The sequence below is a fragment of the Thermobia domestica genome, chromosome 13, assembly GCF_964235325.1.
Source record: "Thermobia domestica chromosome 13, izTheDome1.hap1.1, whole genome shotgun sequence".
Classification (NCBI taxonomy): Eukaryota; Metazoa; Arthropoda; class Insecta; order Zygentoma; family Lepismatidae; genus Thermobia; species Thermobia domestica.
Genome location: NC_137466.1, coordinates 116856118 through 116864388, shown reverse-complemented (window position 1 = coordinate 116864388; position 8271 = coordinate 116856118).

Sequence of the window (8271 nt, the reverse complement as noted above, 5' to 3'; positions counted from 1 at the left end):
GTAGAAATAGCTTTAAGGTGCCTACAATGATAAAAATCCGGAGTTAGGTCGGGAGCCTTGCTGACTACTCAACTGCTCCATGCCGACCTACCCGGCAACCGGGGAAACTGTTCATTGAACATTACGACCATAATGCGGTGGTGCCCAATCTTGTCGCTAATATTGAGGAAATCTCCTTTACTCTTTCAACAAATGTGGCATAACAGTGTTTTCAAGCATATCTCCATATTGTGCAGCATCCAAGTTCCCATCAATGAAAACAGGTCCAATAAGTTTTTCGCTCTTTATTCCACACCACAGCATTACCTTACCTGCACTTTACATGTTTGATGCATCTATCCAATTAGGATTGTGTTAGCCCAGTACCCAACATTTTGGTTAACATCACCTGTTACATATAAATTTGCCTCATCACTAAAAACCATGTTATGAGAAAACACTGGGTCACGAGCTATCTGAGCCAACGAATATTCAGAAAACTCCATTGATCTATCAGGATCATCCTCTAACAGTTTTTGTTTCAACTGTAATTTGTGAGGGTGCCACTTTTCCCTTTTTTAAGATTCTTTGAATAGTTTTGACACTAACATTATGTTCACTTGATAAACGTCGAACACTCTTCGTAGGACTTTTCACCAATGCATCTAACACAGCTGCTCATGTGTCTGGATCAGTTACACTTCGTGGTCGTCCTGATCGTGATAAATGATCAACATTTACCGTTGTTCTGAATTTGCGGATTAGTTTTCGTGCAGCACTGTCTGTCACAGATTCACAATTCGCTCATTGAAGACGGCTGCTATTATTGTTAAACTGCGTCCTTCAGCCGAAAGGATAATTTCGATTCTTTCCTCATGATTTAGTATCCCGTCATACTTAAAAGATACAATAAAGTGAAAGTCAGTCTTAATCTATACAATGCTCAACACTTAAAAAAATTTAAGTATAGAAGATAAAACAATGTACCCCACATCCATTCACAACTTCAAAAGCGGTGCAGAGTTTGAACAAATACAGACATGAACCAGTTGAGTGACCACAAGGTCCGCAGACCTAACTCCGCTGGATTTTTATCTTTGGAAGCATCTTAAAGCTATTGCCTACCAGTGTAAAATTAATGACATTGGCCACTTGAAAAGAAGAATGATTACGACCTGAGAACAAATGTCATCGACGATGCTTCGCAGAGTGCACAAAGTACTGTGTTGCACGCTTATGGATGTGCATACAACAGAACGATGGACAAGTTGGACGTGTCATGTGATTGTATTTGTCTCATGGGTGTTTGTTCTCTTTTCCTGGTTGTAGAATATGAGAACGAGGCAGAAAGTAATTCAAATTAGACACAGACTTTTACGGTAGTTAAGAAGGAGAGAAAGAAAGTAAGAGTGATTATTATTATGAAATAGATTATGAAGTTATAGTACATGAAGATATATATTATGGTTATATTGATTGATTGGTTATAAGAAGATTAGTATAATTGTGGATTACGTTTCATTTTCTTGTGGCGCTAAAGCCATTATTGGCAGCAGACTGGATGCACCCTGAATAATGTAATGGCCTTGGTTGTATTTTGGCGTTGCTCCTAATGGGACTTGTGACGAATACACATCATGTCCAACTTTCGTCCATTTTCCCAAAGTGCTTAAGTTGATTCCACGGTTTATCAGTGCCTGAGCTAAATCCTCCTCCTCGTTTACAACCTTAGCCAAGTCTTAATGTTTCACCCTCCCACCTACATTGAACCCAATTGACTTCATATCGACTGCATTTACAGTTTCTCAAATATTTAGCCTGGTCCAGACTTTGTACTATAGTTTAAAAATATCATCTTTCAATTACTTCGGACATTTGGACATTTTCGAACGAAGAAGTTGTAGTATTTTAATATGTCATTTAAATACTCTTTGCCAACATCTATGTCAAATTGTAACTTGTTAATAATCATATCCTAAGTTCAATAAAATTTTGAAGCAGCTTGATGGTAGTTTTCGGAATTTTAGAATTTAGAGCTAAATATTTCAAAAAGTATGCGTTCTATGAAAAAATCCTTAAAAATATTGTGTTATCTATGTTCTATAAAACGACACTAAATTTATCTCTTTATGTTCAGTTATAATGAAGAGATTGCTATTTTATCTGGCCATTGTTCATTTGACACTTTCTGTGGCCTTTTTCCTATATGGCAAGGGTCAGGTGGGATTAATTAGAACTTTCAGTTTGTTGTTTAAAACATAATTCCCAACAACTGTACCAATTTTCAGCTTGTATTGTTCCTTAGTTTTTGGTAATTTGTCTGCACTTAAAAGGATACGAATAGTATTTAAAGAGACTTAACAAAACGTATGATCTCCTCATAATAAAAGGAATTACTACTTAATTACAGTTTCATCATGAAATATGCATATAGACAGACAGACAGATAGATAGATAGATAGATAGATAGATAGATAGATAGATAGATAGATAGGTAGCTGCAATGGGTCTATTCCGGACGTTTTCGTTCAGTTTAGACCCCTTTTGCAATGCACGAAAATACCCAAGGGGTCTATACAGGACGAATGGGTCTATTGAGGACCAAAAATGGGTCTAAGCCGGACGATAGGGGTTTAAATAGGACGGAGGGGTCTAAGTAGGACGATCAGTGCTACCAACATACTTTTCTTGAAGTGTTTACTGAAACGTTATAAATTATGCTCATCTGATAGTGATTTGAAGTTTAGTGTTTCTTTTCAGCAGTAAGGCTATTAGACACTTGAATCTAAAGTTTGAGGTGGAATCCGAACTACATTTGTGCGTTCCAATTTCTGTTCTTTTTCAACCGGGAATCAAACTCGGGACCCCACGTACCAAAGTCATGAGTGCTAGCCACTATAGCAACGAGAATAGCAATAAGCATGGCATAAGAGCTTGTGGTAGCATTATAGTATCAAACTACATATATCCATTATATTTCTTCCATCTCATTTGGGATTTTTTTTTTAAATTGAGAAATATTATACTAGTTTCCAACTCTACCATTATACCAAGATCACTAAAAGTACAGTCATCCAAGTAAACAAAACACATCTTAATTCCAAGTAATTCGGAATACTTAATAAATAAAAAGATAAATACACAAAAACATTAAAATAGAAACGTAAAACATTAAACACTTGATGCAGCACTTACAATTTGGGACATCTTTTCGGTATAGTTTATAAATATCTTATTGATAAAGTGGTAGACCGCTTATGGTGGCGTTTCATGGTTCGATAGTGGCTAGTGCCAAGTCAGATTTGGGATATAAAAACACCGCGTGCATCGGTTTTCTCTGGATTCTCCCGTTTCATCTTGGAAAAAATCATTTTGGAAGTTCCACTATTTTCACGAAATGTGGTCAAAGTCCTTTTTCAAGTATGATGTTGCAAACTAAATGGTGTTTCAACTTTCATAAAACTCAAACCGGTTACAAGTATGTGGAGGAAAGACTATGATGATTATTGAAGTTTAGTATCTCTTTTATGCACCAAGGCTATATAAGACGTAGATCTACAGTGAAAAATTGTATGTAAACGACCATAATACTTTAAAATTTAGGTACTCTTTCATCACGAATCGAACCCATGATCTAATGAACCAAGGACGCGTGTTAATTACTAGACCAGCGAAAAGTTTTGGGAAAAATTAAAAATGTATATATTACATCTTGAAAATTGATCTACCAGCTTTCACAAGAACTAAAAAGAAAGCGTTTTAGATTAGTCTCATCTTATGAAACAGTAAAGAGATACCTGTATACTAGTATGCATTCAAAGTTCACTACTCTTACGCTTTTGGTAAGGAAAAAATTTAACTTCGGGAAAAAGTATTTTAAATCCATCTAGTGGCAAACAGTTTTTAGTCACCGCGCTCGAATCACCGCAGGCTTCTTAGAGGTACACATAATGATTTATTTATACTTTGTCATTTACCCCACACTTCCCTGGCTACAACCCAATTAAGAATTAGATATTTGGAAGCTTCCAGTTGGATGGATGGTAAGTTAGGCATAAAGCCTAAATGTATATCAAATAACGAAGGGGCACTATTATGTTTGGTTTAAGTTAAACATGAAAGATATATGTCATGTCATTGAACCCGTGCCCTTATATGTGGAAGACATACCATGAATGCGCACTTACAAAAGGGGCCAACCTGTTCCAAAATGAGTGTTTCTTTAATTGACAATTTTGTAATACGAATTTTATTTACTCCCTCAGTAATCACCATAGCTAATAGGATCATTAATAACAACTAGCTTTTTATTTGTGTTAACATTCTCGGATTTACAGATTCTATAATTCAAAGAGAGAAGGATTACAATCATTAGATTGAATGAGTGGAGAATTGCAATATGTGTTATCAGTGATGTATTTAAGATTTCGTTTCGGGAGGGGCTTTGCTAACTTTCGGGGAGGGGGGCTTTGCCTGTAAATGTGAAAATTTTGCAAGACATTTACTTTACTTTACTATAGTAAGTAAGATTTCCGAGGGCTTAAGCCCGGAAAACCCTCCTAAATACGCCACTGTGTGTTATTCTTTATATTATTAAAAAATATGATAATTCCAATTCAAAGTAAACATTTTTAATGCACTTAATTTTCCAACTTTAAAAATTTCTAATGTTTCTTAATATGCCAGTATTTACTCTGATTTCTCATCTAAATTTATGTTTTGTGCAGTTTGTGTTTTGAGTATATTCTTCTATAGTTATTTTGCGTTTTTTTAAATTCAATTATTGTCAAATTACTTTAAGTTTAAGGCCACACGAAAGTTCTATGAACAAGAGGAATTGATATAGCATAATTAAATAAAAATATTGTTAAACCTACTCAGGGATTAATGGCCGCATTGGCTTAGTGGTAGAGCGTTCACCTCTGGTGCTTGGGGTTCCTGGTTCGATCCCAGCTCGCGCGAAATGAACTTTGTGCTGGACAAACACCGTGTACGTGGGTTTCCTCAGGATTTTCCTATTTCCTCCCAATTTCTTCATTTCACCATTTCATTCATTTCTCAACATCACCGTCTCGTTTAGCCTATCCGGCATAACCGTGGGGCATAAAACTCAAGGATTTCATTTCATTTTCTACTCACGGATCAAGGCTGAATTAAGGAGGGCTTAGGGGGCTGTAGCCCTGAGCCTAAAGGCGGATGGGCCCCCCCCCCCAATTTGATCAAAGTCTCAACTGGCTGTCTAAAACGCTTACTTTCAGCTGGTGCATGCCGTGTGTCTAGTTACGAGGAGCAACTCAGGGATTATTCTGCACATGTACAAATTTATCTTTTCTTGAAGATGATACAATGAGAATTTACTGCGTTACTATTCTAAACTGCACCAGCCGACAGCCTTGAAAAATCGAAGTTCCATTTCAAATTCATTTACAAATAACAGGGTTCTGCAAACCTTATATATTTGGGATATGACTCACTCGTTCATTCATCAAAGCTTATAGAATATTTGCTGTAAATATCGGAACTTAAAATTTGTCAAATATATATCTTTTGTGACACAAGTATATAATAAAAATTCGAAAACTCGAAATTTCCCCTCAAAGAGAGTAAACTAGGGGCCATTTGTGAAATTAAACATTGTAATTTCACTTGTGATATTTTTCTTCAAAATCCATAGGCAACTTCCTGTATATAACAACTAAACATATGCCTCATATATATGATTTATAGTACAGGTAAAGGGAGAAAACTCTAAACTTCCAATTTTCGCCCCTATAAGAGAAAATTAGGGAGAAAAATCCAAAAGCACATATTGTGACATTATAATATTTATGACTTATTTCTATCACAATTTAAATAATTTTGACTATTACGGTGTCGATCTCGTGTTTTGAGACAATTGGAAAACGCTTGAATTGTGAGTTATCAAATCTCTATTTCGAAAGAAATAAACGATAAATAGTATTGGAAGTCTAGGTGTTGCCCACATATTATTGAGCCAAAGTACTTTACTTGGTTTGCTGTAGCCATTTGTTAGTCTTAACCAGAGGTACAGTAGATAGATAGGCTGCTTATCCAATGGGTCTATTCGGATCGTTTCCGGCGCGTTTAGACCCATCTTGGAATGAACTACAATATGCAAGGGGTCTAAAACGGACGACTAAATGAAACAACGTTTTCGACTATTTTTCTATACACTGTTATCACTCCCGTTTTAAAAGGCTGAGGTAGCTAGATACCATGAGACAAAAATAGCCAAAACTTGTTACAAATATAGTTTTGGCTCACGCTGGTTATAAAGTGTAATCTACATTCTCGATATACTTTACAGTATTTTCATTCTCTCTGTAAAGAAGAAAAGATACTGCAATTATACAGTAAATAGACATGATTTATGGACACTACAGTGCGTCAATGCAAGTTTTCGCTTACTCTCAGCCAGGCCCGTATCCACGGGGGGCCAAGAGGGGGCCGGGCCCCCCTAAATATTTCTTGGCCCCCTCTAAAATTTTAATTGAAGACTTGCAAAAAAATCTCGATTAATTCTATGTATGAACACTAAGAATAAAATGCAATATAAAAGAGATTATTCCAAGAATTTTTCCATTTTAACTATTTGACGAACACTTCTAAACATAGTTTAAAGGAGTTAAAGTAAAGTTTATCAGTCTTCTCGAATCTCGATATGAAATTACACAATATATATTGAAGCAAGTTTTCCGAAAAGAAGGAATATGTTCATAATACTTTACGCCACAGTTGTAATAGTGATCTGGGAGGTAGGAGACGAAGTGCTTACTGCAAGCCAAATCATAAAAACAGGAGCAGGAACAAAGCGTTTATCTTTGTCGATTGCTGTAACGGCGGTAGGTTATTGTTATTCTATTGTGTAGTTGTAGTACATACATGCATTGCAAAATCCTCGTCAACAGCAAACCTTAGATTAACTGTGGAACAATTAGTTGTAAATTGAATTAAGAGCTCCGAGTTCCGTTAAAGGCGATTGATTCTAGTAGGGCCAAATTATTGTGATGTGATATGTAAAACAAGAACTGTGGTGGAACATTCACCGAAGTAATGGTTGCAAAGACTTTCATATGTTTGTTCTCGTAGAAGAATAAAGTTAAGCTAAATTACCTTAATTAGATGAGTAACTGAGCAAGTGAACATATTTAACGTTTAAGTTTAAGGATTAAATTCCGGGTTGTGGAGCCAGGACTAGTAAAAATTTGCAAGATTTAGAGGAGAAATTAAGTAGCAAAATGTTTTGTATTGTACTTGGGGTGGGAGATCCCGTGGAAGTAGCTAGTTTTCATATAAAAACGTTGTAAATTGGAACTATTTCTTAGTCGCGTACGCGTAATAATGTTGTAATTCAACATGAAAGAAGCAGTGATGCTTTTACTCGATACTAGATGGGTGCAGCGTTTTACTTACATTGAGAAAATCTGTTCTCCGGACAGTGGTATATTGTAGAAATATACGGAATCCTCTTGCTTACTACAAAAATCAGAACGCAGCATAGCTTATCCGTATGCTACATAGGAACTGCCCTTAGGTGTTACATCATGCCTTTGCAGGATGTCTGATGTCTAACAGTCTTCCTTATATTGCATACATATATGTATGCCACCTTCGTTAGCTATATGTTATATACGTCCATTTGTATGTGAGATCCTGTCAGCCTATATTGTTTCATACGGAAATTATGTATAGATGGAACACTTATACAGAAAGTATTATAAAACATGCGTTTTCATTTATACGCTTGCTGTATGTTGTCCAAAAACTAAGGTACAGGATTTACAAATGCAACCTACGATATTACGTAAGCCGCATACATTTTTCTCAGTGTAGTTTTTAATAACATTATAGTATTTTTTTTAGCTGTTTTGGTATGTGTCGTCTTGGTATAGTGTGCAGGTGGTTCATTTATATAAAACGAGTTTAATTTAAGATTTTAAACAAGAACTTAGTACAAATATTAAATAAAAAAAATACAACTGTAATTGTAAACAAGGGAATTACTTCAAAGTTACCCATCCACCTAATATTTAACAAAAAACAGAATAAAATCTGCAATCATCAATTTCTACTTAAACTTTACTCATTTTATGTTCTGTTACGTTACCTCGAGGGTGTGAGTACGGGGGAGGAACCACAATTACATATGGAAATCCATTATTAACCTAAAGGGGAGACTGGTGGGCCGCGCGGAGCACGGTTGTGAGTAGAGATGCAAGGGCTCGGAAAAAAACCGGCTTTTTTGGAAAAAAAACTCGGTTTTTTCTGCTT